The sequence below is a fragment of the Punica granatum genome, chromosome 5 (assembly GCF_007655135.1).
Source record: "Punica granatum isolate Tunisia-2019 chromosome 5, ASM765513v2, whole genome shotgun sequence".
NCBI classification, from domain to species: Eukaryota; Viridiplantae; Streptophyta; class Magnoliopsida; order Myrtales; family Lythraceae; genus Punica; species Punica granatum.
The window spans coordinates 14,311,984-14,323,059 of record NC_045131.1 but is presented as its reverse complement, the minus strand read 5'-3'; positions in this window follow the sequence as shown (position 1 = coordinate 14,323,059).

The following is an 11,076-nucleotide window of genomic DNA, read 5'->3' as shown; positions in this document are numbered from 1 at the left end:
GGTTTAAATACTATCACTTATCAACTTGAACTTTTAAATGAAAATTTGCCTAGACACGTATAAATCTAATGGAAATTTGATATGGTATCAAAGTACAAGTTATGCGTATGCGTGCCCAGGCGAGTGTGTGCACCCGCACCACTCCAGGCCCAATATATCCGAGTGCAGTTAAGAGTGTACCTCGTGTAAGTCTCTCCTCACCCGAGCACGGAAGATGAGCCGGGTTTGAGGGTAGTTGTTGCATGTGAGGGCGGGTGTTGGGTTTATATAAAAGGCTTTGGTACCACCACTTATCAACTTGAGCTAAGCGAAAATGGACTTAGACTCGTATAAGCCTAATGGAAATTCGATAAAATCCTATAAATATCATTTGAGGGGATTTGATCTCATCCAATTGCTAGGGTTAGTGACTCCTAGAACTTTCACCTTACACTCGCAAAACACCACTGAGGGGCCTCGATAATCTTTTTTTTCTTTTTTCTCCTTTCCTTTTTATCGACTTTTGCTTTAAACTTTCTATAAAGTTTCTATAAGTGATAATCCACACGATTCGTTCTTCCGGATTAAGTACTGACACACCTAAATGTGGCAAAGGTGTAATCTCAAACCAAAGACGAGCTTTGTACTTGGGGAATGTTAAGTAGTCTTGTTGGATGATGTCAAATTTAGGTTTTATTGTTTCTTCATTCTTTTTTTATTGTCTCTTCCCTCTTTTTTAACTTTTAATTTTGATTTGCTCTCTCTTTCATATTTATGTGTTTGAATATGTTACATTTTTTGGATATTGTCGGTTTCTTTCCAAAATTTTCAACCTCCAAAATAAACCCTTTTTATTTTATACGGTTTTATGATTCTTCTTGGTAAAATTACTAAAGAAAATTAAGTGTGTTCGAGTATGTCGTAAATGTTTATCCTAAAAGGAGTAAGCTAATTAAAATTATATGCCTTGTATAGCGAAATCTATAGAGAATTTAGACTAGATGTAACTATAAAGAGTACTTGAACATTTTTCAGATAACAAAAGTTAACAATTTCAGACTTAGAAAAAGATCAGTTGATGGAGGGACAGAGAACAAGTCTTTACTTCGAATTAAGAGGTTTTCAATTTAATTCTCGCAAGTGAAATATAAAGGATAATAGATGATAGGAGGATAATAGATGATAGGCCTCTGATCAGAGAGTGTTGTTTGATTAACCAACTTTATTATAGGGACAGTTGAAAGCTAAAATTATGACAGTTTGGAAATGAATCTTAGCTTTTATACAACGTAGCACGTATTAATTGCATTTTAGTCCCTAGGGTAAAGATATATATAGATATGTTTTTACAGATAACCCTAGAACGAAATTGATCATCAACCGATATTAGAGAGAAAGAGAGAAGGTTTTGACTGAGGCAATAATAGCAACTACCGCACAAATCCTAAGGCTGATTGGAGTTCTTTTCGGTTCCAGTTCGGCATTTCGGTATTGTCCTTAACGTCCTTGAAGAGATCCTTTCATTCCGTGATGATCCCGTTCGAGATCGGTGACCTAGATCAAAGTTTACGGGTCGAGAGGAGTCCAATCTCGATGGAGACATGCTCGTGTGGACGAACTAGAGACCGGACACTTGGACGGTTAGTTTGATCGACTCGAATTAACAAGGTTAGTATAAAAGTTCAAACTTTTCTTGTAGATTCGATATGTAACGTTGTCTATTCGTTTAGAAGGCGATTCTTATATCAAGATATGATCTTGAAGTTTTCGATTAAACAAGTACGCGATAAAAATTTGTTTTTTACCATAATTAACGTTTCCGCTGCGCACATGCTCGGTTTTCTAAAAGTGGTATCAGAGCCACCCTTCTAATCGATTACATACATGTTTTGTGCCTAATTTGGTGGTTGATTGTGATTTATTAAAGTGTTTGATAAATCGGTATCGGATCGGGTACGAGAAATCATTTCTTGTAATCGGGTTTAGATCATCGAATTGGTGATCTCTCTCAGCTGAAAGGTCAGCCGCGAGATGGCCTTTACGTGGCCAAGAACAGCCACAGCAGATGGCTGTTGGACGGCCACGGAGACTGAAAAGGTTGCAGTAATCGTTGATGTCCTGGCGCGATTGGGCGCGACTAGACGCGACTGGATGCGACTGGGCGCGACTGTTCGCAACTGGGTGTGGCTGTGAAGCGCGAGACTAGACATGGCTATCCAGAACCAGTGCTCCTCGCGTAACGAGTAAATTTCGATATTTTCGAAAATAAGATTTTCGAAACAATTAATTACCAAAATTATTTTTCGTAATATTTGATTTTATGAAATTGGATATTTGATATCTTATTCTAATGAGATTAGAGATTTGATATTTGATATCAAAAGAGATTTTGGAAGATACACTAGATATACGATATCTTATATATTTTTCCAAATTGGAAATTTCCTAATATTTGATATTTGGATATTTTGTAAAGTGTTACAAAATTGGCACGATTTATTTTCCTTTTATGCTATTAGTTTCCTTTCATAAATTTCAAGCATGGTGTGTGATTATGGATTTTAGGAAATTTTGCTTAATTCTTGTGGCTCTAGGATTAGGCTAATAGTAAGTCCATAATCATGCTTTTATTGATTCCGAATATATATTTATGCATATGATGCGTGAATACGGATAATGTGCAAAGTGAAACCAAATAGTAATTACGTCACCAAAACAGAAAATCTTCCAAATTAAAATATTAAGTCGGAAATGGCACGAGGTTGCGAACCTCTATCATGGCTCTCCACCAAAGCGTTCTCCAAGAGAGTTTCAGTTCGTTTCATTGTCGGTCGTGGACACACGAGGGCATGTGACACACTAAGAGATCTTTTTGCATGAATGATGAAGCATGTGATGTTTTAGATTGTCGGTTGCCAATAACGGCAGGCACCTGAGGTAGCTGACATATAGGGCTTGGTGGGTCAGACTTAACTATGTATGATGGACCGATAACGGCAGGCACTTGAGGTCTAGAGTACTAGGAGCCGAATTGATTGAGCCATACATAGAAGATGTACTGAGCAAAGAGTTGTTCGCTTGTAGAGTGCTTGTTTCCAATAACGGCAGGTACCTGAGGGAATCAGCATTTTATGAGAATTCAATCACCCGCTAGGAATCTTTCCCGATTAGGATTCTTGTTTCCTATTTTAGAAGTGTAGGTTTTGAAAGGATAGTGGGAGACCATTTTGATAGAAAGTCCATGGTCATTATGGTGATATATACATAAATTAATTAATTTAATCTTGTTATTTACTGCAGTCATGATAAATATGAAATCTATGAATCATTTCTCATGCATAATGAGTGATAATAGGCTCACTGGACCTAACTTTTCGGACTGACTCCGTAACCTGAACATTATCTTGAACATGGAGGCTCTGGGATACATCCTGGAGACTCAGGAGATTGAACTCTCTGACGAGGCTGCTACGAGTGATCAGCATGACGCATATGATCAGTGGTCTGTTGATGACACGAAGGTCCGCTGCTATATGCTTGCTTCCATGAGCAATGAGTTGCAGAAGCAGCATGAGAACATGAAGAGTTCTTGTGAGATCTTTAAGAATCTCAGGGAGTTATATGGGGAGAATAGTAGGACCGCACGATATGAGATATCGAAGGAATTGTTCTGCGCGAGAATGCAGGAGGGAACTGAACTCGCAGCTCATGTGCAGAAGATGATCAGGCTGATTCGGCAGCTTGAGAAACTTGAGTTTCATATGGATAAAGAACTCCATGTGGATTTAGTTCTTCAGTCCCTCCAAATTCTTTCTCAGGGTTTATTGTGAATTTTCATATGAACAAGTTATCATGTTCGTTGTCTGAACTACTGAACATGTTGGTCTCTGCAAAAATGCAATGAACAACAAAATGAAGGATAAGGAATTCATTCTTGTGGCTGGTACTTTTTCCAGGGAAGAAGAAGAAAAAGAAGTCCAAGAAAGACTTTGTTCCTCAGCAGTCAGCAGGGGTGACCAAGAAAAAGGGTATGCTAGTTTCACGGGGCCTACGGAAGCGTGAAAGGAATAGAAATTCAAAATTTCCTACCCGTGAAACTAGATCCCAAGACCTACTAGTAGAATGGGAATAGATAAAGTGTACCTGAAATCTTTTAAACTGTCGATCGAGCGTCCCACGCGTGACGCCTCTACCGGTATCCACACCGACTTCGTCGACGAGTCTTTGAGATCAACAGTGCTAGCGGCCAACGCTCGAAGGAAACACCGGTGTGACTCCAATAACAATAAGACTAATGGACGTCTTCAAATCGAACAATTCAATCCGAACTCTCGTACACCCATACACAAAACATATATCCACACATATATATGTCATACATATATATATATCCATTCGTCATCATCTTCAGCCATTCCATTTGTGCTTTTATATATAAGCACATAAATGGAAGGCTTATGATGCATGGCATCCATGCATATGGACACATGGAAGGCACTTGGCCTTCATGCAAAATTCCATAAGTAGCTTTGCATGTGTGTGCAACGTGGCCCTTGATTCGAGCCTCGTGTGCCTTTGTTTCGTGTATAAATTGGGTCCAATTAATCTAATTAACCGGGTCCAATTAATCGGCAAATTTAATCTCATTAAATATCCGATTAACTAATCGCACCGTAACTCGTCTAATCTCTATTAGACAGATTTAGTGTTTCAAAAACATCTCGTCGATTTGGTCGTAGTGTGTTACCCTGTAGGTTCCCGATTACGTTGACAGTAATATCGAAATCTCTATTTCAATATTACAAACAGTGAGCGGCATCTAGCAATGCATCACTGCTACTTAAGTAATCAGAAAGTCAATTTCTCGACGAACCTTGTGACTTATGTTACCGTGCAGTATAATCTCTTTGTCCTCTATATCTCTATTGAGCCCAAGGCATGGTCGTTGTCATCCTTGTATGGCTCAATCTCTTTTTCTTGGTTTACCGGGTAAGTCTATCAGAACAAATGAGATCGATATCCCTATATCGACTCATTTGGGTATGCATACACTTATAGACTCTACCCACCAAGCGGCCGTGAGATATCACTCCCATTACGTAGGAGGGACAAATTCTATTTTGGTCACTCACATTCCTCTCATGCTCTGTGATATACCCAATAACTGTCTTTATAACCAGCCTGTTATGGTGGCGTTTGATAGTATCAAAGTATACGACATTACATGTAGGAAACTATGATGACCTCAAGTCAAAGGACCACTGCACCATAGTCACTTTGAGATCTGCTAATGACAGTCACGTAACAACCCATGTAGCAGTCTCATGACGGGTCAGTTCAGTACACATTACTCTTAATGTATACATGCGGTGTGACTCGATGTCTCCACATCCATGACCTGTGAGATTTGGCCATCAATCTACACCCACACTAGTCTAACCGCATTATCGTTGTCCTAATTAACGATAATACTTTGACTAGGGACATTTAGGAATAGTGTTCGGTCATTATAGGATTTCACAATCAAGTCACACTTGATGCCTGTTGAAACTACTATTCCAAGGACGTTATTGTGTAAAATTAATATTCAGCGCAACCCACACAATAACATAAATGCCTCGTATTATAATGAAATATATGTCATATTACAAAATTGATGACAGATTGCCTCTAAGGCATACACCAATTCCCAACAGGGTAAGGAGAAGGTTGTTGTGGATAAGGGAACTTGTTTCCATTGCGGTGGGGATGGACATTGGAAGAGGAACTGTTCTCAATACCTCGCCTAGTTGATGGCAAACAAGGGAGAGAAACCTTCAGAAGGTATGTCTATCTCTTGTTATGTTAGTTCCAATGGTTCATATAGTTCATCTACAACTTGGGTTCTTGATACTAGTGCAAGCTCACACGTTTGTACCTCTATGCAGGAACTAGCAAGCAGTAGAGTCCTCGGAAGGAACGAGGTTTGCCTGAAGATTGACAATGGAGCAAGTGTTGCTGCCAAAGCTGTGGGGTCGACTTCGTTACATCTAGATGGACATGTTTTATTTCTAAATCGTGTTTTAGTTTTACCAAACGTCTATCGAAACATTATTTTTGTTTCTAGTTTGACTAGGAGTGGATATTTGTTTGATTTCAAGCATGATGTTTGTGACATTTATTATGGTAATAAACTTATTGGCGTTGGTTATTTACACGATGACATTTATTATCTTATAGCTAGAAATGGAACGCTTCCGAATACGATTGAGATTAATACCGTGTCTGAATCTACTCCAAGTCTAAAGAAACTTTGGCACCTTAGACTAAGGCATGTTGCAGATGATAGGATACATAAGTTGGAGAAGATGGGACTTATAGTTCCATTGAGTTCAGAACCCAATCCGACTTGCGAGTCTTGTCTTCAAGGCAAAATGACTAGGACTCCATTTGTAGGACAAATGAAGAGGGCTGAAGAAGTTTTAGAATTCATACATAGCGATGTATGTGGTCCATTTAATGAAGTGGCTCGGGGTGGATATTCCTACTTCATCACCTTTACCAATGATTATTCTCATTTTGGGTATGTTTATCTTATGAAGTATAAACATGAATCTTTTGAAAAGTTCAAGGAATTCAAAGCTGAAGAAGAAAAGCAGAAATGGAAGAGCATCAAGACTCTTTGATCAGATCGGGGAGGAGAGTACATGAGTACTGAATTTGGTGATTTCCTAAAGGAACGCGGTATTGTTTCTCAATTTACTCCACCAAGAACACCACAGTTGAATGGAGTTTCTGAGAGGAAGACCGTACCCTGTTGGACATGGTTCGGTCAATGATGAGTTATACAGATCTCCCAATTTCGATGTGGGGATATGCGCCGCAGACCGCATGTTACTTGCTTAATAGGATTCCGAGCAAGTCAATCTCTACCACTCCATATGAGATATGGAATGGTAGGACACCTAGTCTTAAGCACGTTAAGATTTGGGGTTGTCTTGCATTCATTAAGAAGCAGAAGATCGATAAGCTGGAAACCCGGTCCAAGAAAGGCAGGTTTGTTGGTTATCCAAGTGCAGCCTTGGATACTATTTTTATTTCCCTGCTGAGCAAATGGTTATTATCAGTAGAGATGAGATCTTTCTGGAGAAACAGTTTGTCCAGGAATGTGGTATAGGAAGGCAGATAGTACTTGATGAGGAGTCATCAATGCCACAGACCAATCAAGTGCCCATTTCGATGGACGCTGATAAACCAGTTGAGACACCTACTTACCAGGCAACTCGTACTCCCGCGAGATACCTTAATCTTCATGAGAGCGTACAAGAGTTGTTTGTTCATGGAGATAATGATCATAGGGATGATTCATCCACTTATGAAGAAATTATATCAGATATAGATTTTTTTTGAATGGTAGAGGCCATAAAGTCCGAGATAGACTCTATGAGCGAGAACCAAGTCTGAGATCTTATTGACCCTCCTGAAGGTATAGTACCAATAGGGAACAAGTGGGTCTTCAAGAGGAAGATTAGTGCTAATGGGAAGGTAGAGACCTATAAAGCTAGGCTAGTGGCGAAGGGTTATCACTAGAGGCAGGGAGTCGACTATGAGGAGACTTTCTCGCCTGTAACTATGCTAAAGTCCATCAAGATAATGCTAGCCATTGTCGCGCACTATGATTATGAGGTTTGGCAGATTGATGTCAAGACCGCCTTCCTTAATGGATACATTGAGGAAGACATATTCATGGACCAACCCAGGGGTTTTGAATCCAAGGATAAGTCCAAGGTATGCAAACTTAAGAGATCCATTTATGGTCTTAAGCAGGCTTCGAGGAGTTGGAATCGATGTTTTGATGAGGCTGTAAAGTCCTTTGGTTTCATCAAGAATGAAGATGAGACGTGTGTATAAGAAGGCTAGTGGGAGCATGATTGCCTTTCTTATATTATACGTGGATGACATTCTACTAATAGGTAATGATGTTGGTATGCTCACTTCTGTAAAGGTCTAGTTGTCTAATATTTTCTCCATGAACGATTTGAGAGAAGTCACCTATATTCTGGATATTCGGATCTATAGAGATAGACCGAAAAGATTAATAGGTCTGTCCCAAGCCCTATATCTGGATAAGGTGTTGAAGAGGTTCAACATGCAAGATTCCAAAAGAGGATTGCTCCCTGTGAGACACGGTATCCATATCTCTAAAGTGATGTCTCCTACGACTCCTGAGAACATAGAGAAGATGGCACAAATGCCTTATGCTTCGGCCATAGGTAGCCTAATGTATATTATACTATGTACCAGGCCGGATATCGCGTATGTTGTTAGTGTAACTAGCAGGTATCAATCCAACCCAAGACTTGATCATTGGACTGCTGTCAAAAACATCCTTAAGTACTTGAGATGGACTAAGGATATGGTTCTGGTATATGGAAGAGGTGAGTTGAGACTAGATGAGTTTACAGATTCTGATTTTCAATTAGATGTGGATGATAGAAAGTCTATCTCCGATTATAGATTCACCTGTGATGGAGGTGCAGTTAGCTAGAAGAGTTCTAAGCAAGAGACGATTGCAAATTCCACTACAGAGGCTGAATATATTATTGCATCTGATGCAGCGAAGGAGGCAGTTTGGATTCGAAAGTTTGTGACAGAACTCAGTTTTGTTCCCTCGATATCGTCACCAGTAAAGCTGTACTGTGACAATACTAGAGCGATTGCTCAAGCAAAGGAACCGAGGTCACATTAGAAGTCTAAACACATTGAAATGAGATATCATAGATTATCGGGAGAGGCGATGTAGCTATGCAGAAAGTAGCTTCAGCGGAAAATGTCGCTGATCCACTCACGAAAGCCATGACGTAGCAACAGCTAGAGAAACATCTTGAGAAGATGGCTCTTAGATACTGTACTGAGTGGCTCTAGTGCAACTGGGAGATTGTTAGTGATATGCCATAGAGCCTGATTTATGTATTTGGATAATTCCTTTGATGGCAATAAAGTTTATTCTATTATTCGTATATTGTCTATGTTTATTAGAATAAAGTCCTTAAGTTATTTTGAATGCTTCATTCTTAAGAGTTAAAAATATGAGTGACAAAGTAATTCGGTAAAAATATCTTTAAACTGTTCATGATCGTAGGAGACTTAAGTCGACATTATTTCTCCAGATAAATCGTCACATCTGTCTATTTCCATGATTAGTATACAGATACTAATGAAGATGGAGTAATAAGTCTCATGCTATCTGATAATTGTTATCATGACAGATATGTGGATACTTATATGATAAGTAGTCGAACGTGACGTACAGATAATATTCATACGGTAATTTACTAATGTCAATAAATGTTATATGGATCGTATTAGTGCATATAGTCCTTAGACCTGAGATGGAATGCTATCTCAAGTATAGGTGATTAGAATTTGCTACTGCTAATATATTTGTGCTTAGCATGAGTATTCGGCAGATAGTGGTTGTAGTTAGTTATACTTGGAGTTAGGTGTTCGATCAAGACGGGATTCACTAACATGAGTAAACAGGGAAAATGTTCTATAGATATGAGTTTTGTTCTGGATCGAGAAATCCTTTGCCGGGGTAGATAGACTCAAATAGAAAAGAGTTTCTATTCAAGTACTATAGATCTAAGAATGAAATTAGATAGTCCATATAATCGGCTATAGAGTTTGGCATTTACCATAACTCTTGCTAGATCGGGATCTTGTAGTGAAGGGATTCAATGCATGGCATATACGATCAGAGGTTCATCAGAATGTTTCAATTATACATTCGTCATCATTTGGATTGTCACGATATGCTGCTAGGTGTCACTCGTGAACTTTGGGAACCAAGGTTATTTTGGGAATTATGCTTTCGATTACATAAAAAGTTTCTGGTAGTGTCAAAAGAGTTGATACTATAATCTCATTACCATTTGATGATGAACCTAGTTAGTCACATACATTGAGCGTGTCTAAACCGAAAAAAGAATTAATTCTAATTAAGGAAGTTAATTAGGAATTAATTATCGAACGAGGCTTGCAATGTGGTTGCAAGGGTGCTAGCACATCCTGAAGCCGAGTTCAATATCAAGAATAAATCTAATTAAGGAAATACGAAAATTTTCTTATTTGGAGAGTTTCTATAAATAGATTGTCTATTGATGGAAACTCGTGTCAATGACTTGTTTGATCTTTCTTTCTTACAACAAAGGTAAGTCATTGGATGACTTAAGTGTGAGGACTCATTTGTGATTTATTAATTAATGTGGATTAATTAATAATTGCACTTTAGTCCCTAGGGTAAATATATATATAGATATGTTCTTACAAATAACCCTAGAACGAAATCGATCATCAACTGATATTAGAGAGAAAGAGAGAAGGTTTCGACTAAGGCAATAACAGTAATTCGGCCGCACAAATCCCAAGGCTGATCGAAGTTCTTTTCGGTTCTGGTTCGGCGTTTCGATGTTGTCCTTGACGTCCTTAAAGAGATCATTTCATTCCGTGACGATTCCGTTCAAGATCGGTGACTTAGATCGGAGTGTACGGGTCAAGAGGAGTCCAATCTCGGTGGAGACGTGCTCGTGTGGACAAACTAGAGACCGGACACTTGGACGGTTAGTTTGATCGACTCGAATCAACAAGGTTAGTGTAAAAGTCCAAACTTTTATTGTAGATTCGATATGTGATATTGTTTATTCGTTTAGAATGCGATTCTTATGTCAAGATATGATCTTGAAGTTTTCGATTAAACGAGCACGCGATAAAAATTTGATTTTTACCATAATTAACTTTTCCGCTGCGCACATGCTCGGTTTACTAACAGTATTCACTAGGAGCATCCAAGATTGTGCTAAAAAAAAGTTGATTTAGGCTTCGTTTGGGAGTGCATTGGCGATTGGATAAATTTTCTTAATTGATTTTTAAGCAGAAATAGTGTTTGATAAATTATTTTAAAACCATGGTTGATTTAAGCGAATGGAAATGTAAATTAATTAATAAGTGTCATTTCAGCAGTTTCAAACTATTATCTCTCAAACACTATGGCCTGTTGGCATTAAAACTCAACTCTATTCAACTTTGTGTATATATATATATATATATATATATATA